General features: G+C 43.5%; 1 protein-coding gene across 3 annotated transcripts in view; it reads left to right on the top strand.

Moving 5' to 3' along the window:
• Positions 1-579: 579 nt before the first annotated feature.
• Smash (smallish) overlaps positions 580-23,620 on the top strand; it is a 56,774-nt gene continuing 33,733 nt past the window's right edge. For 2 of the 3 annotated variants that reach the window (XM_071785347.1, XM_071785342.1), the window contains exon 1: positions 580-1,038. The gene's annotated coding sequence lies outside the window, so the exon portion shown is untranslated. The remainder of the gene's footprint in view (positions 1,039-23,620) is intronic. The other variant, XM_071785353.1, reaches the window with a different exon arrangement.

The following is a 23,620-nucleotide window of genomic DNA, read 5'->3' as shown; positions in this document are numbered from 1 at the left end:
GCTCCGCGTACCTACACATTGTACATTGTACATGCATGCATAAACGAAGGGTATCGTACCATATATTTTCGCGCGGGCTACCGCGCGTCGGAATCCTCCTCGACAAAGAACCTTCGAAATCCCGCGGCGCGCCGACCGATCGTGGGCGATCCAGCCGTCGCGTCGTCGGTTTTCCACGTTCGTCGCGGGAACAATGACGGCCGTTCGGCTTCATTTAGCGAGGCGCGGAAAGTGACGAATTGTTACGGAGTTAACGAGATAGGTCGAGGATGAGGAGGTACGACGTAACGGCCGTAAGAACGGGAAGAAACCGCCGCCGCTGCCGCCGCGGGAAGCCTCGCCCTCTCCTCCTACCTCCTCGCTTCTTCTCCTGCGCCGCACCGCCTTCGTTCGGCCTCGACCCGCACAAAAGTTCGTCGAGGTTGCCGCGGCCGAGGCGGCCCGAAGATAACCGAGGCGACCCGAGCGCGGGCTACGCTCGCCCGCCGCCGGCCGTAAACGCCGAGCGGTCACGAGTCGCGCCGAGCGGCGGCGTAAACGGCCGAAATCGCGGCCGCGGACCAAACAACTCCGCTTGGCTCAGTTCCTCACGGTAAACCGGCTCGGTCGGTTCTTTCGATTCGTCTCTCCGCGTCCCCGTCTCTTTCTCTCTCTCCGTCTCTGCCTTTCTCTCTCTTTCTCTCTTTCTCTCTCTCTGTCTCTCTTTCCTTCGCGCTCGCGCTCACGGAGAGCGTTCCTGATCTCTCGTGCGCCTCGGATTCCGCGACTAAACGCAACGGCCAGCGGCAGTGATCCCCCCCGGTTCCGTCGTGCGACGAGAGATCGTCGTCGTCGCCGTCGCGCTTCCTGCACCAGCCGGGATTCTAAGTGCGATCGATAAGTTGGTTTTGACAAGCGCGCACGGACCCGGTGGAGCCAGCCAGCCAGCCGACCCTGCCCGCCATAGCTTCCCCGTCGCTCCGCGTCTCCGCGCGGTGAGGATCGCCGGACGGACAGTCTGTGGATATTACCTCCTCGACGCGGGGAATCTCTCTCAAGGTAAGTGAGCTATCTCCGCGCGACGACGGGTCTGCGAAAATCGCACGCCGCGAGAGTTTAGAAAGGCCGTGTGCCGCGCCGTAGCGGGTCGGAGCGGGCGAGCGTGTCCGCCAGGTCTGCCTGCCTCATGCCTGCGATCGTAAACGCGAGAGATCGTATACGCGATTCTCTCGAATCTCTCGTCTCGGCTCTCGGCTACCGTGCTGCGCCCTCCGCCCTCCGCGTCGCCGTCTGACCCAAATTTGCTCTTAATTCCGACGTCGCGTCGCGAATCCCGGTCCACGGAGAAGCGGCGACAAATGCCGGGTTTAATGCAATTATCGCGGCGCCTTAAGGGTGTCTGGCGCCCGCGCCGCGGGCGTTCGGCGACAAAGGGGCATCAACGTGAAGGCACGTACTTCCGTCCTGCCTCCGCTTTTTTGGGGGAATTTTTCGGGCGTTTTCTCGACGGCTCGCAGACGGGAATGTAGCATTGACGTGTGAGATATTTATACGTCAGTGGAACGTAGACGAGTTTCGTGGCGAACTAATTGAACGATTTATTGCGTCGCGACGCAATGAACGAGACGTCTTGTGTCTATTTTGTATCAATGCGGGTTAACTTTCAGCTTAGTTTAACTTACTTTTTTTACCTTTTTCCAATTCTTAGAACTAGAAAAAGATGAAAAGTAAGTCAAACCGAGATTAAAGTTAATCTATTGGTAAAAACGGACATTATAGTGCGATAGTTATCTGAATATTCGAAAAGAGATACTTACAGGCGTGTTAATTCGGTGAAATTATAAATCAAAGACGCTCGATTTTTTCAGCCTCGGGATGCAACAGAATCGTTCTCGATTGCGACAACTCGGGTCCGATTGCCATCACGGCAATCCAAGTTAGGCAAACCCGGCAATCCTTTTGATTATTACCCCGCATAGATGCGAAATTGCCCGCGAGGAAGGAAAGGAAATTCGCTCGACCGAATTAAATCATCGCGACGAGCGGCAACGTTGACACGAGCAACACCCGGGACATTTAAATCCGGCATTTAAATCACGTACGAGCACTACGAGCGTTTTTTGTTGACTCTCTCTCGACAGAGTCGACACCCGCGAGAGCCCGTCCGCCGCTGGTCCGAGATGGTGGCGCGGAATAAGATACACCGGCGCAGATGTTATTACGTAGCCAATAATTAACGATGCAGATTGGACGGATGGTCGCGCGCGCGGGCTTCGGTTGCGTGCGATGTCGCGCGAACGTGTTTCCATTAGCGCCGCGACCGGCGGCGCTCAAGTGTTTCGCGTGTTATTTTGGCGTGTTACATAATAGACTCCATTAAACCGGAGTTGATTTATAACGGCGCGGTTTGCGAAATAATTCCGCAGACCGCGACACGCGAGCCCACCCGATATTCCACGCTGCGCCGATGTTTCTCATCGCGGAAAACGTCATGCATATAGCGGATATAGCACAATTAAATCTATTTGGAGTGACAGCGCAGGCTTTCTAGACTGTTTTTTTTTCTTTTTACGTAGGCATTCGAGCAACGAACATCCGAAAAATGTCATGAAAGCTTTAAGACAATTTCTTCAATTTTTTCAGATGTGCTTTATGCCCGTATCAGACTACGGATTGGGATTAAGATTGGATTGAAATTTGACCAATCAGAGCAAAGTTTACTAAACTTGAGATCAGTTTTCTCTGTTCTGATTGATTAAATTTCAATCCAATCTCAATCCCAATCGCAGTCTGATACGGGCTTTATGCGCCTTTTAGATTCTTTATTGCTTGATCGAACTGCTAACGCGTCAATTCGACTCGATTAAAATTTAGCGCATAATACGGATATGTATTATTCCACAAATAATCAAATAAATAACATTTTCTATTTTATTTCTTAATAATTATTCGTATTCACGTACTTCGTAGTTACGTATCTCCATTCGATCTACGAGCCTCGCATTTTCATCTGAATATTATTCATTATTCATTATTCTGCAATGATAGAAATAGAAATAGCCTGAGGAGACTTCAGGTTATTTAACGACCTGCCTATCTTGTTGTGGAGATAGATATCTTGAGATAGATGTCTGTCGCCAGGTTAATATTTACGTGGCGACGACCAATATCGTGCAGGTTTTTCTTCGTAGTCTCACTTCGAAAAAATGTTCATCGTTGCGACATCTCACTTGTGTGAGACCGAGTGTCGATGACGCGTTCGGTTTCCGCTGCAATCCTCGAAATTCCCCCGAAACGATTTTGACCGCAGAGACTCTTCTTCTTCGCGAGTTCTAACTGCATGTTGTGCCGCGGACTTTATCGATCAACCGGTGAAAGTGACGCTTCTTAGTATTTGATATATAAATTAGAAAGCCGAGACGGTGTCCCATTCCGCGTCTCCATGCAAATTATACTTCCTCGCTGTTTTACGTCAAAATTTAGGGACTTAAGAATTATATTCCGGATATATATATGTGAAAGCCTTTTTCGTATACCTGTATCCAGAAATATTATCATAAAGTTCACGGCCAAGACTATTCGCTTTCCTCGAGTTTTGACATTAACGATAAGTGTTTTTTTTTTTAATTTAATTAAATATTAGCGTACATAACGTAGTGCCGGCTGCGCGTTATGTATATATAATATATATAATTTCTTGTTCTACAAAACTTGCCCGGCTCCATTCAACGATGATCCTGTATAGCTGCCGTCGTTAAGACCGAGTCGCGCGTTTTTTGTCCCAGCACCGTAATCGACGCGATTTGCTCTACATGCGGAACACAGGTGGAGGGAAAACGCGTCGCTTCCCGTTCTTTATATATCCCGGCACCGGAAATCCCAACAATCGTAATGCGCGAGCAGGTAGAAACAGGAGGGGATGACCGCCGGTAGAAATCGATGATTCGCTCTAGCCGCTTATTTGTCCGCTGTTAATAGTCACGGAGGAAGTCGGCTGTCGCGCTTTCACGATCATTGTACTTTCGTCGTCGGCATCGGTAATCCCCTCGAAGTCTTCAAACTCGCCTCCATCTATAATATTATTTGAGCAGACCGCAGGGGAGGTCGATGCACGAGAATGACCGTGCGCCGCGGGGACGTTCGCAAAATATATTGAGAAGGCGATTAATTAAACGCGCGGCAGTATATGTAAGACTTGACTGACTGACTCGCCGGTTCCTGGACGGCAAAAGACGGCTAATAGACTTAATGCACTCGGCAATTATTTCTTGTTACCGCAATCTCGAGCAACGCAGCCAAGTACATCCGCGCGACACGGTCGCATTGTAAACGAATCGGTCCTCGCGCTCGAACGATAAAATAACACGAGTCACTTTTTCGTTATATCCTGTTATGCGGATACGAGCTCTCTCGACGTGTCGACGAGCATTCTCTCGCGAACAAAAGTCTCATTCGCGCGCTCTGCAAGTCAAACGAAAACTCGAAGCTGCCTGGTCGCTATAGTAAGATCGAAGGCCGACGAAAGAGCACACAGCCAAGGCAGTCGGAAATCGAAATATCTAAATATAGATCGCCCGAGTATGGATTAATCGATCGACATCCGGCATATCAAATTATACGTCATTATAATTACTCGTTCGCATTTGCATTCGCCATTTTCTCCCAGTTTAGAAAACCGGTTCATCGTCACCCAAGTATGCGTATAGGCGAGCTCGCGTCTACTTTCTTGTTATCGCCGATTTCAGCCGTTCTCGACGACGCGACAGCGAGCGATGGACGCCGCGAAAGATGAAGAAGAAGGTGCGCATCGCGACTAACTTTCTCTGCGTGGTGTATCTACCGTCAAGTAGATTTCCATCCATCGCACCTATACTATGCGCGTATTGTTTTTAATTCTTGAATAATGACGCGAATCCAGGCCTTGCCGATTACAACGGAATTTCATAATCATCGAAGTTCTTTCCTCGAGAACTCGTTTAATATCACGCACGGTACGTCAACGGGCGTTGATTACGCACGAAATAATTTTATTTTCTTTTTCCGGAAAATTACGAAAATGCGCGATTAGACCTAGATACAGACTTCGTATTCTTCTTTATTGTAACAAGATAATGTCATTGGCGATATTGCGATCTGTCCAATTGACTTCTGCTAGTTCAAGTTCAGCTTGTTCTGTAAAGGTTTTTCGGCAGCCTAATAGAGCGACGTAACGAGCGAAACAACTAGCTACTAATGAGATTAATCTTGATTTGATGAGACATAATTTAGACAATAAATTAAACGTTTAAGGTTGCCTTGTCTTCTCTCTTCTTTTCCAGTTGTCGAGTAGGCATGTGTATATCCGTTAGAGCGAGTAATGTACGGCTAATCCGTAGGTATAAATTATTCTAACGTCCTTATACTTTGTAACGGAAACTTGAATGAAAATTACGTCCGTTCTCTGGGCAACGCGTGGGTTTACAGAATTTCACTCTTTCTTCCCTTCCCGTCAACGTATCATTATCCCCGCGAGTTTTCTTGCGCGCGGATCACGCAAGTCTAATCATCACAATGATAAATCGTGGCAGAAGGAAAGAGTGAAATCTCGAGATCTACGTCGCACGTCCATCTTCATCGAGAAACCGTACGATCGTTCGTTTGTCTCTGACAAGACATTTTTTTTTTTAAGGTTAATTTCAGCGGGACAAATATTCAGCGATTAGGACACTTCGCACGAAGTCGCGCATGAAAGTTATTTTTGAGGTAACGCGCACGAACAATGGAGCCGAGATAAACTTGGGAATTCTTACCAAAGTGAACTCTACGGCGATGCGCGTCCGCGCGACGTTGCTCAAGAGCTTTCCCCTCGTTTTTGTGAAAATGACCCCCTTCTCACAGGTGATCTATTCACTCTCCTGCGAGGAAATTCTCAATGAGATAAAAGAAACGTTCACACGCGGTCTCTCTGTCCCTCTTACTCCCTCGCAGCATTCTCTCTCTCTCTCTCTCTCTCTCTCTCTCTTTCTGATCTCTAGAACATGGGATCTTGATTCCAAGTGCATATATGTCGACGATTATTTCAGAATAGAATAGCTCCTGAAATTCAATATTTTAATTTTAATAAGTTTTTAATCTTATTATATATCTACTTATATAATTATATTTTATTTAGATTTCAAACGAAGAAATAAAAAGTCTATTTTCACTTTTCACTCATTCGCGTATTTATGACGTATAATTTTTTCCGCGTTGAACGTGGAGAAACGTTCGCCTTCGGCACTTTGTTCAACAGGAAAGATGATACGGGCGTGGGTGTGTAGACATGATTAAATCCGTCGTTCGTATCGGCTATATACCAGTTTAATGCGCATTACATGCGTAGATAAAAAAAATCAGGGACAGACAGACATTTAGAAATTACATTTGTGCGATAAATCCTATATTCACATATGGCTTCTCAATCTATTGTCACGCGAAGCTTATCGTTAGTAGAATCTTTATTTGATTACAAAATAGGATCTGGGGAAACCGATGTAAAAGAATGTAACTTTTGAATTCTTTCGAAACTTATTGTTTGATAGAAAATCACGTCACATTTTTATTTCGCCTTTTAATATGAGGATCATCTTGTGTCATGCTAATTTGGCAATAAAAACAGCGTTCTAAGGAGATCTTTTAATCTTTCGAGCTCGTGTGTAGAATACGTGTAGAAATTGCATTTTTAATATGACAAGAATAATTTGCTTCGATCCAACGACACCAAAATAGTCGCGTGTATAACCGTTGCCGAGAGTTACCTATTTGTCACGGCATATTGTCACAGTCAGATTAAACAAGCGATTATCCGCGGCGGCGCGTTGGTTAGTTTGTTCGGATGTACGCCCGCAAGCGAATAGTTATTAGTTTGTTTCATATCGTCCTGGTCGCGTATACGATGTTGATAAAAGCGTGCCGAGTAGGTGCGACACCTGTTACGCGTAGATACGATAATTATAGTCATCGGCCTGTCGTCTGTTATTACGCACGTAGGAATCCGGGTACTTCGAGAATGTAGCGAGAGAGCCGCCGAACGACAGCTGCGAGCGCGTCTCGTCTTATTGACCGCGAGAATCTCCTAAAGCGACATCCACACTTTCCACTCGGTATTGCATTTTCAACTGTTAATCTTTAAACGGCCAAGAGAGAATTCCCTCGAGTCGAATTAATGTCAATCATAATTTAATTACCTCCCGACTGTTCCTTAATTTCTGCCTCTGGAAGATGACTAGAGATATTTATGACATTATCAAAAAATCTGACTTTAGAAAAGTGATCTTACGCACGAAAGAAAGGAATTGCTTCACAATATAACGGAAATAATTATAGCTTCTTTTGCGGTTTTTTTTTTATCACTAACATTACCTATGAATTTACAAAAATGATATACTACGTATTATATATATAATATAACAGCATCGTCTTCTAGCTATTTATACAGCGCGCGTTGCGTGTGAATTGTGCCTTGTCAGTTTAGAATAGCGGTTCTCAAACTGGTTCGTACAGTCATGAGACTTTACCAGTGTCGGAACAAAAAAAAGAACGCGTCACTGACCGGAATAAATCATGGCAGAAATAAAGGCTTACTCTCCAAACCGCGCGTACAGCTGTCAGGCGAAACACATGCAGTCATGCGCGTGTGCGTATACAATTTATGCGTGGGGCTGCGCAAGATCTTGCCCGCGTGAAAAGAGCTCGGCGCGATTAGCGAAGTCTTAAGGAGCGTATGCTCTGAAAAGAGATAACAAGGTGAAACGGTGAAATATCCCGGCGGCGGAATATCGTACAGGATCTCTCTCTCTCTCTCTCTCTCTCTCTCTTTCTCTCCACTGTCGTACGCTTTTAATAAATTTACGGGTCCCCGTTTGAAAAATTAATCGCGGGGAGGATGCCAGAGGGGCAAACCTCGCAGACGGAGATAACTTTTCAACGGAATGCCCGCGCGGGCTGCTCGTCCCCGATAATATGTCCGCAATCACGCGACATACGCTCGGTTCGCGAGACCTCTTCTATATATTTTGCCCCTCCGCCGCTAAGTATCTCCGTGCATAAATCAAACCGCGCGGTCGCGTATCGCCCCGGCGTGGCACGGGTAGATTGAACCACATTCCGGCGTGCATCGGATGCACTTACGTGGACCCGACGTAACCTTTGTCTCGGGGGGGAAAAAAAATAAATACCGCGACCGGCACGAGAAGCGACGGAAAGAGGTGGGAGCGAGAGAGTGCGACGGAATACTTGGACGACTAGGTCGTAATTTAAATTTAATCTACCGGCGATTAAAGTCTCATTAGGCGATCGGATCAACGATTGGGTACTCGCCAACTGCTCGCTCGATTTAAACGCGTAATGCTTCGCCACCGCGCAATCTACGGATCGCGTTTCTACTGTGCCGGAGAGGAGTGACCAGTCGATTCTTATTAAAATACCGAGATACCGGCGGATCCTTTTGTAGAATCTATTTCGTTAGATCGCTCGATGTATTGTCTCCGCAGAGAAGATTCTCTTAATATATAACATTATATTTATATTAGCCAAAAAATAAATTTGGACAGTGTGACAGACTGAAAAGAAAATTGTAAATTATGTTTACGTAAAAACTTTTTTTTTTTCCCAAAAAGTTTATCTAATAAATAGCTAATAATATTGTAAAAGTTTTAAATAAAATTGATAAGAACATTTATGAGACAGCAATGCAGATGTAAAAATTACTCATATTATTTTAGCAAGATTATTATTTAACAGAATATGACATATTTTCTGACATATTTTCAACAGTCGCATCCTTTTCGTGAAGCGTTCATTAGATCTAGCGGTTAACAATAGAACGTAAGCCGTTAAACATTGTGTTGCTTGGAAGCAAACCGTACGGGTTTCACGGTACTCTTGAATCTTTAGAAGTTAGGCAGGGTCGCACAATACAATCCACGGAAGATTAAATCTTTTGGCAGCTGACAGTAGGCTTTGTGCTTATTTCCAACCGACCTGCTTTAGCTCGTCGAACGCATCGTCGTCTCTCGTCTCTCGCGGTCTCGCGAGGCGTATTTTCGCTCGTTCGAGGCCCTGAGGTGTTCGAGTCTATGAGAGAGAGAGCCCTTTCTGCCCATTCAAAACATGTTTTTGCGAGAATAGCACAGCGTCTGAAAAGCGTACGAGTAATGTACGCGAATGATGCAGAAAGAAAATCCGTAAATTTTCTTACGTCATCGTTGTGTTGTCAACATTACTTTATCTCACAAGCATTTCCTTTCTTGGAAGCACAGTAAAGGTATATTTTACTTCACACTTTACTGACTTGTTTTTCAAGTACCGACAAGTTGCTCAAACTTTGATCAAATGATATTAATTACTTCAAAGCACTTACTATAAATTAATAATTTAAATATTTTTTCTTTTTTTTATGACAGAAACAAAGGTAAATATATTCGAAAAACATGCTATTGTAATAATAATTGAACTGATGTTAAGAAAACTTTCGCTCTATTTTTTTCGAAAGTTAAGCTTTCTATAAAAGGCTTGTTTTCTTTCTTCTCTCTCTTTCTCTTCGAAGCGTAATTGCGTAGTTCTTTCATTTTAAGTACAGCAAAATGCTGTAAGCAAGGTGCGGTAAGCAGAACCGATCTTTTTTACAAGTTGCGATAAGTGTGTGTGCCAAATCTGAATAAACGTACCTCGTACTCGGTTCGGATTGCCGAGCGCCGATATTACAAGGGAGAGAAGATGGCATGGGGAGTCAGCCGCAAAAATGCGTCTGTTTAAAATTAATACTATCCGGAGACCGATAAATCCTCCCGATGCTTCGCGGAAACGCGCGGAAAACGTTGAAAATGAGCCAGTAGCCGGAGCAAACGAGGACAACTGAAACGAGCGATGCGGAACACGATGCACCTATCGCGTAAGCGTAGTCCTCGCGCGTAACAATTATCGGCCGATAGCCGTTCGTAAACTCGCGCACTCGGTTATATGCTCGCGGCTAAAGACGGCAAAGGCGTGCTTGCTCTCGACTTACTCCATTGCAGCGAGACTCCGCTTTCTTCCGTTTCGATGTTCTCATTAACTTAATGGGCGTACGGCAGGGTATATACCCATTACACTTCTAAACCGCAAAATTAGATCCGCGACTTTATGGGTGGTGTCGACGATTTTTATGCCTCGCGACATATCTGCCTTTCGACGCCAACACGGACTCTATATACACACGGATTTCAACATTTTTGTATTTCCTTGAGAAATATATGTTGCGTGAAAATTTATATTTCCTTATGAAAGAGCTGCGCGCGCGCGTCTCTCGAATTTGTACTGTTTCTGTTTCTTGCGCCTTCTTCCGCAACAGAATCGTGCTAATGCCGACTGGATACTTGTTCATTTTGCTTAACGTGATCCAATTCAAGTGTTGCTCGTAACGTCGGCCGTGTCGGTTCTTTGCGGCGCATCCGTCCTCCGCGCGCGGTCTGTCATTGGCGCGTATACCGCGCGAGGATGTCGTTGACCCCATCCTTAGGATCCTTAAGACGCAAAAACGCACACGCGAGATACCGTTGGCACGAGTCACCGACATAGATGCACCTGTTCCGCGCCGCCGCTAGTGACGATGCAACGCAAGCGGCACGGCGGCGGCAGCGGCGAGCGCGCTCGCTCCGCTTGTTTCTTCTTCGCCTCCGCGTTCCGCGCGAGAGGACTCCGCGGAGGTCGCCGCCGATATCGTGACGATGCCGTTTTAGTCCATCACTCTTCGGCACGGTGTGAATTACGTGGCCGGCGATGCCGCATCGTTGCGCGAAAGAGGGAAAGAGAGAGCGTCATAATTAAAAGGAAGAGCCAACTCCCACGCGAATTCTTGTCTCAATTTGTGAAGTACTTACTTATATTGTAACAGACAGGTTCTGTATTAAATTTTTATATGATGATCTTAAAATTAAAACGTATGAAAGCAGATCCATTGGGTCAACAGTTGTGAATTACTAATAACATTTTTTTTGTAGTATTTGATATTTTTTTTTTTTTTTTTTTTTTACAAATTTAGGACTCAATTGTGTGTTATGTACAAGAAACTAAAAAAATTTCTAATTAAATAAAATTCGAGGATGTTCTCACGTTTAATTTTGCAAGTGCAGGCTAAAATTATTTTATATCCCCAATTTTTTAAATTTTAAAGTAGGGCAAGAAGTTTGAATTTTATTAAAATCAAATTATTAGAAAAATAATTATGAGAGAATCGGATATTATAAAATAAAATAGATTAGATTTTAGTTCTCGCGGATCAACGGTTGATGAAAAGACCCCCATTGTGTCATGTCACGTTACATGACGTTGAATCGTGTCTCGTCCGTGGCGCGGTGCGGCATTCCAGCGCGTCCTTCACCTCAGAGGGAGAGGAGTACTCGCGTTTTATTTTCATGCTTTCGGTTGGCGCTCGTGCAATTGCATAACGGTCACGCACATACACGCACAGTCCCAGTAGTCTCACATGCATGCACGTACGTACGGAACGACGACACGCACGACGAAGGAGAGAAAGAGAGAGAGAGAGAGAGACGGAGGGATCGCTGCCTTTTCACGTTGCATGCGTATATAGGTATACGCGCATAAATGCGCATTACTCCGGTTGCGCTGCATAAAAATGCGCTCGCGCGCGACACAATGTTGCGACGGTACACGCAACATAGTAGCTGGTAATTCTAGTAACTAAGATATGTACCGTCGTTTCAGATAGGCGAGAGCATTTAGCATCCGCGCATACGCCGCTCGCTTATTCATACGATTTTACAGCTTTCGGCGCCCGTCGGCGTCGCACCGCGCCGCACGCTCACGCGGCCGTGCGCGGATAACGGTATCTCATAAAATTATTTTGCAATGCCAGGTAGCACGGGGATAGTCTTGGACTTAATCTTAATCCGTTGCGTCTTATGGTATAATATAGGGCGAAACATATGTTGGAGATCACGATGAAGCATTCGCTCAACCACTTGCTCGCCTTTACGCGCATGTTGCGCTCCGGCACACTTTTCCAAAATTAGCTCGCCCAAGCTGTACGCGTATAGCGGTCAATATTTTTATTCTCTAGCAAATTTTATGATTTGATGTAAAAAACGTAATTATATAATATATTATAATAACTTAATAATATATAGTATCTAATATAATAACGCACGTAGCGTACATTAACGTACTTTATTAGAAATAAAAACGATGCAAATCCATCATCAACGTTAATTAGCGTGTTTGCCGCGGCTGTTCTATCCCGAAAGCGCGCCTCAAAACACGGAAGTGTTTACGGGCAAAACTTGTCGCGATTACGGCTCGTTTCTTGCGGCGGCGAGTGATGGCAAAACGACAGAGCAATTATTCGTACACTCCCTGGCCGATCCGCGAACGAAGGTTCCCATGCGCGTAATACGCACGCTCGTTACGAGGCACATTTCCGCTCGAGCGTTAAGTAAGAAAACGCCCGGTAGACGCGCTCGCGCGTAAACAGCTGTCGCTCGGAATTGTACGCGCTTCGTGTTCGGAAGACGGCGGCGGTACTTCCCAAGTGGATGTGGCCGGTCGATTAACGGATTAATCGCTCGTCTCCGCGCTTTCATCGGCAGCTGACGTGCGCGCCCGATAAATACGACGACCCGTTAAGAACGCTAACGGGAACGTCGATATTCGCGACGACTGACGGATCGCGATTTCGCATTGCGATTGACAGTCCCCCTCCCCCACTCCCCCCTCCCACCTTGCATCACGAATTTCACAAGAGCATTCATTGTTTCGGCAAGTGCTGACTCTCGTGAATTTTCTGTTGTCATATTCTCGGTGGATATGACGAAAAACGGAGTAGAAATTAATAAAAACTTGTCGTCTTAAACCCGCAATCTGATATCTTTATTTTCTTTACAAGTTATATATTTTGGTTATACATTAAAATATTAAGAAATAAGATACGCTGTTTTTTACTATTTAAATTATATGTGGCGTAATGTATATTGAAATTATACGTTTTATCGTTTTCTTATTGCGCTATGTTATGTTGGGTTTGCGTTACGATTGATTGCTCATATAATATTGAACTTTGGTATATTGCAACAACAACAAAATCAACTACTTAAAAGTACTAATACCCATTTAAGTACTACATGACGAGATTTATGGATCTTTAATTTTTTTAATTTTGCAATTTTAAGACGGAATTAGGTGAAATAACCAACACTGATTACATAACTGCATAAAAGTTCTTTAGAATTAGTACAGATATTTTCACCGCATCAATCTTTTATTATTAAAATTGTGAGGTAAGAATAGAGTCGAATTTTAACTTCCAAAACTTGAGACATGTATATTTCTCGACACGGTATATTTAAAATTCATCAAATGTCATGGGTCAGCTAAACGATTGAGGTTTATACTGGTGCAACGTTAGTTACGGTTACGCAAGCGAGTTAGATCCTTCGGAGATGATAAGCGTGTTACATAAGATCTCTAGTTCGATTGTAACGACATGATTTTTTACAGTAGTTTTGCTTCTGGACTCCCTATCGGTGTGGAACTCGAAATTTTCGCAATTTATTGGAAAAATTGTCGGTGGTGTTACACTTCTTCAATCTTAAATTCTCCCGTATGCCGTTTTATGTGCAATAAAAATACGCACGAAAATATGTATTCTTATCTTATACCGAGGAAAGGACGTGGCACGGTGCTCAGTGCAACCGCGAGCTCCGCTTTTTCTCGCCGAGTCGACGCGGCGTAACGGAAAGTTGGTAACAGTCAGTAGTAATAAAGGAATAACGGAGCATTTCCGCAGTTTAAAACGCGCACGACTCGACGATTCTTCTTACATTAGTATCAGTATATAGCCTTGATCAAGTTCGGACTCGAGTGCGGTACATGCTCCTAGGTGCATCATTGTTGCGTTGGAAACTGCGTCTAAAAATGCATGTGTGTAATTCCGTTTCGTAATTCATTCGGTTGTAACGGATCCGGCAGCACGTATAACGTTCGTGATACTGTTTTAATGGAAACTTAGCGTCGAACAGAATAAAAATATGTTTCATTCACGCTATTATTACATATAATTACGACACAGAGAATCATGCAATAGTAATTATTACAAGCCTGTTTTTTATTAGACTAGAATTAAGTAAATTCTCATTATAGTAACATATTATTATACAGTATTAACGTATAACAATAATATCCCAATTTTAAGAGATTTTTACATATTTTATCTAACCAATAACGTTTTGATTATTTCATAGGTTCGTTTTAAAATTATGAAATTAAAGAATCCAGCCAAAGAATAATAGGTGTGTTACTTAAATAAATGTAATACGTTCATTTTAATTAATAGCCCCTAATTTTTTTTATCTCAATCTCATACGTTGAAATTCTCACGGCGATTTAATACGTCGACAACAAAATTAATCGTCATACATAAACCCTACGCAACTTGGTGTAGTGAGAGAATGCCGATGAAACGCTTCGTGCTTCCTCTCCCACGCCACACCCGCCTCTTCAACGCTTACTCGACGCACTTAAGACGCAGCCGGCTTAATTCGAACGTCCGTGTTTTACGAGGATGCGTAAACTCCCAAACGATGCGAGAAATCACAATCCCGTCATAGGAAAATAACCGAATGACTCGGGGTGCCGTATTTTCGAGGCGTGGACAGAAAGAGAGAAAGGGCGAGACAGCTCAGACAAACGACGAACGATTCGTTGCAAAAACTACGATGACGAGGAGAACGCGAGCGTGGCTTACGTAAAGCAGGCACCTGCCTCATTGTGAAGCGGTTTAGCGCACTCGGCCATTCTCCTCGTACCCACGAGGAGGGAACCTCCTTTGCCCGTTTGCCCCCGCCGTTCCTCTCAACACCTCGTTCCAGATATTCGATACTTCATCTCCATCTCTCGCGGTCGATACCGTGGCGAAATATCGCGCGGTTGCAACGCCAATCGAGCGATGCATATATACGCACGGACGAACGGCTGTCGATTCGGTCAGCGATCTCGCATCATCGTCATCGTCATCGTGAAGAGTAGAAAGCAGTGCGCGTTCCTCGGCACCTCCGCCCCTTCAAGGACGCGAAGGATCGCCCGCCGCACCTTCTCGGCATTATTATTATTCAACAGAGCCGGCCGGAAAGGGTCCTTGACAATGGGAAACAGTCCTGAAAGGGCGAGGGGATTGGTCTCGCCTCGACCTTAGGGTCGGACCTGCCAACGTCCCTTAGGGGCCAGCTCTGGGTTAAGCAAATTTTCTCTTTCGTATAAATATATCGTTGTAGGTAAAATTCTAGAAAAACGACTAATCGTTAAACCGGATTTATCTGGCTAATCTGGATTATTAATGCAACTCGGCGTAGCATTAGCGTTCTGCGTAGAATGTGATTCTGCACTGTATTTGTGGTTGTTCACATGGATACATCGCAGTCTTTTGATTCTCTAATAAGATTCAAATCTGTTTTAACTTTCTAAGGTTGCAATAATTTTTTAATATTGAGATATATGTGTAAATTATCTTTAACTAATATAAAATATATGCAAATTAATTTTAATATGTACTAAAGATACAGAATAACATTTACTCATTTTTACGATGCAATAAATTTTTGCTATTAGTTTTTTTAGTATATTAATATATAACGAAGAATATATCTATATTTAGAAGGAAACTAACATTAAATAATTTCTTAATTTGTAAATGTAAGTGCAAGAGAAAGGATGCTCTCTCTCTATATATAATTACACATAATTGAACATAATAATAGCAACATCTTGATCCCGACAATATCTAGCAATTTGCGAGATCCTATTTAAAGAATGCCGATATTGCGACGATCATAAATATTCATTACGCGAGGTGAAACATCGAAATAAAAAGATGTGTAGATTCGGATCGGCAAACGGCAAGAGGAAGAGTTTCGACAGTCGCATTAAATGCGCTGCTCAAAATTTCTCTCGCGATCGTTAAGGCCGCGCAACGTCTCGGTATATTGCAGCGCGTATGTGAATCTTAATCGAGCGAGATCGCTGTCTGAAGGCGGATAATGATACACGCGTTACTGCCTCGACGGTACGCAATTTCCCGCGTTTGAACAAGCTTTATTATCCGACCGTCGCTCATTTCGCGTCTCTATGAACTCTCGCTCGGCTCTATCGCATCTCGCTTCGATTAAACGAAGGGAAGCGGGCTTCGACGTGACGAGTGCGCGAAGGACGAATATACCGTGGGCACCTTTTTCACCGTGCGCATCGTTCCGCGACCGCGTCCCTACCCGATTGTGTTCGATTCGCGACGGCGTTAATCGAGGGAATCGACGAAGGGGCACGCCGCAATCGCCGCCGCCGTCGCCACCGCAGCTTGTTGTTGGCTGTATTATACGCGCGAGACGGCGGCGGGCGGGCATCTAGGAAAAACTTTCCCGAAGGCCCAATTCCCACGATCCGCGTCGGGGCCTTTTACGCTTATACGCCTTCGGCGGCTGCACGTATAGATCGACCGCCGTCGACGCCGCTGCCGCTGCAGCTACCTACGTGCATCCCGCGCGCACAATGCGCGCAAGGTGCACGTACGGGCGCGCGCGTATATACGCTCGCTCCTTTGGAAAGCGACGGGAAAAAGCGAGCCCGGGTCGAACTCGGTCGCCGCTTCACGGTGACGTACGGTCGATGCGTCGTGACGAGAGTGAGAGGTCGTGAGAGTCGAAGCTACGAGGTGCATGTCGATGAACGTGTCAGAAATGGAAATCCGAATCCTGCGACTCTCCGAGAAATCGAAATTTTGATACCACCAGCTGTTTTCATCAATGTCAATTAACTTTCGAACGATGATTTAATTTTTCTTGTATATCCCTTTGCTGATTTTAGCTTTAGAAAAATAATTATTCGCGTTATACAGTTACGGAAACTGATCGTAACCAATTTGTATACATATAAGCATTGCCTCTGTGAAGGAATCTTTTTTCGCTTTATTCTCGAAAGTATTTCTGTAGATTTCGGAGTGAGGAATTTCAGAATATAATGATGTAAAACGTTAGATGAAGTCATCGTGGTACGATTTTGAAAGAGGGGCCAATCGCCTCATTAGTAGTTTCGAGTGGTAAGCGTAACCACGTGGAATATCGCCAAAAGCGGCCGCGTGACGCGATCTACCTGGCATCCCTGATCTATATTTGTAATGGAGAGAACGACCGATGGGATATGCGATCAATCGTATCCGCTGCCAAGTGCTGTCCGTGTCTTCGATTCTTCCTGCTTTAAATGGCCCTGACTAATTGTAAGTGCCAGCACGAAACTAACTCTTCAAGTGTTACTATTAATTCCGCTATTATTAGAAAAGTTTAGTAAACTTTTTCATAATAAATTTAATAAACTTCAATAAACAATTCTCCCATGTGGAATTAGAATTGTAACATGTAATTATACTAATTATATAATTAATAATATTTCTAATGTTAATGCTACTAGTCTATATTGTAATACTAGGAATTGTTACTAATGGTAGAACTAATTTGCGCGAAAATATTAATTTATTTGCTTGTTTAATAATTATTCTATTCCTTATTAGAAATCACTGCATTCTTTAGTAAGTCGACAGTCGCTGGCGCCTGATTGAAACGCATCGCAAATCGACGTTTTCAGAAACGCGATCGAATGGAGTCGAACTTCCCTTGCCTTTCCCTCCCCAAGGACGATCCTTTTCATTCCCAACGCGGGTATTATGTCGTACGTACGTACATACAGGTGCCCGTAGTACGATCGCGCGATCATTTTGCGCACGCATAAATCATTCGAGATTTAATGCGACGGCATAACGAGTTCTCGCTTCGGTTGCGACGATCGTCGTCGCCGCCGTCGTTGTCGTCGTCTAAGGTGAAGGCTGGTGAAAAAGAGCGGGTTCCTTTCTCTCCTTCTTGAGACGGTAGACACGCGGACCCGCACGACGCCAGATAGAAGGGATCCGCGCCGAGAATTAATCTCGTTCCGCGTAAGTGTATAAGCCCGGGGATAATGGAATATACAGTCTGCAGCTTCGTTCCATCTTCTCCGTCCGCCCTCTGCTTTGTACGCTGCATTATGTACACATACGTACGTTATGCATCATGCATCGTGCGGGAAATCACGCAGAGCAGATCGGGAGTGCCACGCGCATGCACCATTATTGCAACTCGTGTCCCCGCAATTGTTGCGCCGCGCTTGAGCAGTAGCAAGGACGGCCGCATTTGGATTGTAATACGCCTTTGTTGCACGTAACTCGAAACTTGAATCGGCGCGTCCGCCCGATAATCATTTCTCATTGTGTGCCTCGATTGTCATGCATTTTGTCTTTTCCACGATTGTCCTATTAGCATCTATATCGGAAAATCACGTTTTGCATACGAAGATGAATCCCAGTCACGTATAAGACAGAACTGCAATATGCCTCTTATTGTGTTCTTCATTTATTATAGCATTATGTTTATTTTTATTTTATTTTTATTTTTTTTTTATTGCTTCAATCGTGACTCTCATTCCTTTGCGATATATGCACATAAAAATTGGCATCAACTTGCGTTTATTTTATATATTGCAACCGTTTGACAAAACTGAAGGCAACGTCCGCGAACGCGATAGACCGTTTCGATTTACATCGGATTCACTTCCTGCCGCCGTTGCGGTGCGTAGTAGACTCAGCACTTCGAGTAATACCGGTATCCTTGCTATCCGGGTGCCAGAGATAAGTGTAATTTTATCTCCCATATTTTACATAACGCGGTTATCTATCGGGACGCGTTGAGAACTTGGTCGCGCGTTAAATCACTCTCCTAAATAGCGAATTAACATACATACCGATCGATATCGGCACACGCCTTGGGTTTCGCCGCTCCGGTTCTGCCCGACATTAGCACGCCGGGAATATATGATAATGATGATAATGCGCATAAAAATCGTCTATTGTCCACGCGTCGTTTAACATCGAGACCGGGGGTCTTAGATCCTGTCGCTCGTGTCTCGTGGACTTCCGATGATAGAAGTTGACGAAGACAACGACGGTAGAATCTCCTGATGCCATTTTTTCTCAATATCACGCTCCAAACGCACGAGTTGCGCATACCTATCGGGAAATGTTCTTATAAAAATGTCATATCTTATCTCATATAGGGGGATGTCATATCGATGTCATATGGAAAGACGTCATATCTTATCTCATAGGAAAAAAAATCTTAAATCGCTCGCTCTGTCAGCGAATCTTGACGTATTGAGTGGCGGCGAGACTCAGGATTTAGCGAGCAAGATCTGGCGAGCGTTTTCCCAGTGGAATGTGTTGCGGGCGTCGACAGCTGTTACATCAGCAATAGGCCAAGTAACCCCGTAGAATCCGAGGTAACAGGCGGCGGTAAGAGGCCTCTATATTCTGCGGGTGAACCGTGTATGTTGGATATATCGCGCCGTTGTATAACGCGAGGTAAATGCGCGCTTTACCTGCAGCCAGAAAGCGCTTACGTTACGTTATGGCCACGATGCCACGCCTCGAGAAACGTTTCCTCGTTCCACGGAAGGAGATTACCCGCGTCGGATTCGCACGGCGCGGCGCACGACGTACGTATATACGTACGTATCTGCCATTTTCGCGCGATCGATTACGACACGCCAAGAGCATAATGTAATCCCGTGTTTGATTCAGAACCGTTATTATGTCAATGCGTAAAGTGAGCATATCCTGCGATATTTCTATTATATTTCTACTTTGTTGCTTGCGCCTTGCGGGTTTCCTCGTCCTTCGAATTCTCAGGTAAAATTACCTTAATAACGCAGTATAGCGATCACATTTTTCGATATTATTTTTATCTTAAATTTGCACATTCTGGTCTGTGAGACTGTACATTCTGGGATTAACATGCACATATCTAAATTTTACTTCTCTTTATGTACAAGAGAAGTAAAACTTAAGAGTACTTTGATATTTCTTGCTGAAAATGTTTTGCAGCAGAAATTTTATTCTTATTTCTTGTAGAAGAGCATTTTTTGTTATATTGTTTCTGTATTTAGCACTTTGTACTAAATCAAACGCATATATATGCAAGATTTTTCAGAAAATTACGTATACAATGGAATTTGTGTTGCAACATTATAAAACAATGGAAAAATAGCACAAGAGAGTCTCATCGTTGCAAATAACTTAAACGATAATATCAATGGATTTAACTTTATAAATTGAATTCTTCGCCTCGTATTAATTTCAAGAAAAAACAACGCGACGATTTCGAACGTGAATCACATGAGTTCTCACAAAGGCGAGAGTAATTAATTCGATCTCGAGGAAAAGAGAGAGGGAGAGTGGCGTTAACTTTCGCTTATTATAAAATAAGATCAGCGATCTAATCGGCGTGGTTAGTCGTCACCACGCCACGGTCATTTACCTAATTAACCCCACGAGTTTCAGGGCGCGCCGGATGGCGATCTTTAAATCCGCGGACGATTCGTGGAGTCGACTGTTAAGCCTCAATTAAGGCGACGACGTGAACACGTTACGGAGACCGTCGAGTTTCCTCCGCTTTCCTCAGATAAGGAAGTTCGCTATCAACAAATCCACTGCACGAGCGACCTAATCTTCGCGCGAATAAGGAGTAAATTAAGGAGCCCTAATTAATGAGAATCACGCGCGCTGACTCTCTTACTAGTAGGCGGCTTAGCCTCACTTCCGTTCGTTAAAATAATTGTTTTAGAGAGCTACGGTGTTCGCATCTTAGATAGTTATCTCTTGCATCTTTCAGATTTTAATGTCTGGGTTATATCAAGTCAATGCGAAAAAACAAATTACAATAATCATAATTAAATTTGTTACAATTAATTAAAATCGTTAAATGCATTATCGCAATACGGTCCAATATAATTTTCATTTTTCTCGCGATTTTACGAGGACTATTAAAATTATATATACTAGGTATCGTATTTTTCCAATGATTTTATAACTTCCGTCATTGAAGAATATATCGCAATTATTCCAATGGACTTTAATGTAAAATTACCCAGAGAATTAAGAAAAAGACAAAATGAAATTGACTTTTAAGTAAATATCATGTAGAGAAAGGGGATTTTATTCACATTTGTGCCACACGAACCACGTGAATAAAATACGCATCTATATATATGTGCAAACAATCTGTCCAGTATAGTGTTTCCGTTCATGTATATTCTCGTACGCATATGATATTCCGTACTCGACTTTTTCGTCACCCGAGAATCGTGAAACGAGATCCCGGACCCGGACATCCTCCCCCACAAAACGAGTTTTAATGTAGATTTCCTTCTTTGTGCGTATAGTAATTAAATCTGCACGAACAAAACTATTCGCAACTGTTTTTCTTCTCTTTTACTGCTTGTTCTCTTACCTTCCACTTTTCTTCTCTTTTTCTCTTCCTTTTTTAGAAATCTGTTTACATTTCTATGTAAACGGTTGTAAAAATAATAATCATTGACATGATTGGAAAAAGAGGAGATACCTACTAATAATATGTGTTGATATAAGCGGTAATTATTTCTGCCTATAAATAACTTATTTATCCAAGGCAAAATATACAAAATATACTACAGTTTGCATCATTACTTTCCTGGTATAACTATATATTAAAATTATTTTAAGATACAGTTTTATAATATTTTAATAGAAACAAATGAGAGAGAAAGATAGAGAAATTTAAATATACAATTTTTCTTTTTTTTATGATTATTCTATATTGCTATATACATATACAAACCTGGAAGATTTCCATGACCGCTATACACTTCTTTAGATAAAAAAAGGACAGAAAATGTCATATTTTAAGAATTTAACGAAATTCCAGAAAAGTCACAAAATTCCATGACATTTTCTGTCCTTTTTTATCTAAAGAAGTGTATAGCGGTCATGGAAATCTTCCAGGTTTCCATGACCGCTAGACACCCTGAATATGCAACATAATTTTAAATACAAAATTGTAAAGTATGTTTAACTATAAAAGCTAAACATTAAAACTAGCACAAACAAAATATAAAAAGGATTACGTATAGAAGCGGGGCAACATCAGAAAAATTTGTTTCATGGGGGTGATATTTTTGAATATGGCGATACCTGAGCATCTTGCTTTGCTGAGCATCAGCCTCTACGGAAGAGAACGATTAGTCGCGGATTTAGACAACAGGTGCATCGTGCAGCACGCAACGTGCGTGATGCCTGCACCGCTAAACACTCGAGTCTCCCGCGCGTTTTCTATTTTATCAATTTTTAAATATGAGCAACAGGAATGACTTGTGCACTTCGATGCTGACGCGAAAAATGTAACGAACGAACATCGTGGAAGTTATTAGAGATATATTGAAAAGTTCTTTTATGCAAACGTACAAAAGATTAACAATTAAACGAGTAAATCATTTCAAACTTCGTTCAAACGGTTTACTCGTTTAATCGTTAATCTTTTGTACGTTTGCATAAAAGAATTTTTAATATATCTCTAATAACTTTCAAAATGTTTGTAAACCGGGTAAACTATTTAAACGAAGTTCAAAATGATTTACTAATTATCTTACAATAATCAGATATCAGACTTTGTAATTATATTGTCAAGAGAAATTCAAGAATTTTTATCTGAGCGGTTGAAATTAATTGATAAATGAATTTCTTTGTATCGGCATCAATGAAATATACTGTAAATCTTCATTATATTTATTATCGCATTTTGATGAGATATAAGCCCGTACTTTATGACATTTATCGTCCGTCGCTAATTGTTCCATCGATATACACGTTTAATTGCACTTGACTCGAAGCGGTTTTATCTCGCGCGCGGCGATGCAGAGTCGCACGGCATTTCTCGAGGAAAAATTCCGGAGGACGTTTCCCTCGAGTCGACCTCCGTCGAGAGCCGCCGAAGAATTTCTCTCGGTCGCACGGAAAATCGCCGTGAAACGGTCGCGAAACGATCCACTCGACACAAAACGTTTCGCATCCGTCTGGACGAGCGGCATCGCGAGCCGCTGCCCGTATTATCGTAACGGTTTCCAGGTAGATCTTCCGAGAAGCGCGGTTTAAGGAAAGGCTACTCGACGCTCTCAAGGAAGAACTGGACCTTGGATACTGGACACTGGCCAGGGTAACATTCCGCCGTAGGCTGTGTCGCGCGTCGTATTGCGTCGCATCGCGTCGCGTCTCGTCTCGTCTCGTCGCGTCGTCGCGTCGCGTCGCGTCGTCATGGAACATGCGCGCGTATACGGTAAACTATGGATTCCATATGATTCCCCGAAGGACGATGCATCTCTCCGATGCCGACGACGTCGGGCAAAAATCCGGTAGCCGGTTACTAAGCGCCGTTCGCCGATGATAGAGCGAGAGAAGGGATACCCCCGTCTCGCCTGGTTCGCATGCTCTCTAATCGTGTATCGTTATTTCTCGGGAATCTAACACGAGAGATTTATCATCGGCTGTTTATACAGGACGTTACTGAAATAATTCCTGGCGACTCGAGAAAAGAAAGGATGACGTCCAAAGCCAGATTCTTACTATAAGGAGAATCCGGCTCGCTCATAATGGCCCGCGAGGTTTATCCAAACGGTTTAGAGACGCACTATATGGTTTCCCGCTATCTGTATTCGCCCGTTACCGAATACCGTGTATATTTAGAAGGGA

The sequence above is a fragment of the Temnothorax longispinosus genome, chromosome 1 (assembly GCF_030848805.1).
Source record: "Temnothorax longispinosus isolate EJ_2023e chromosome 1, Tlon_JGU_v1, whole genome shotgun sequence".
Lineage (NCBI taxonomy): Eukaryota > Metazoa > Arthropoda > Insecta > Hymenoptera > Formicidae > Temnothorax > Temnothorax longispinosus.
This window is presented reverse-complemented; position numbering and strand designations above follow the sequence as displayed.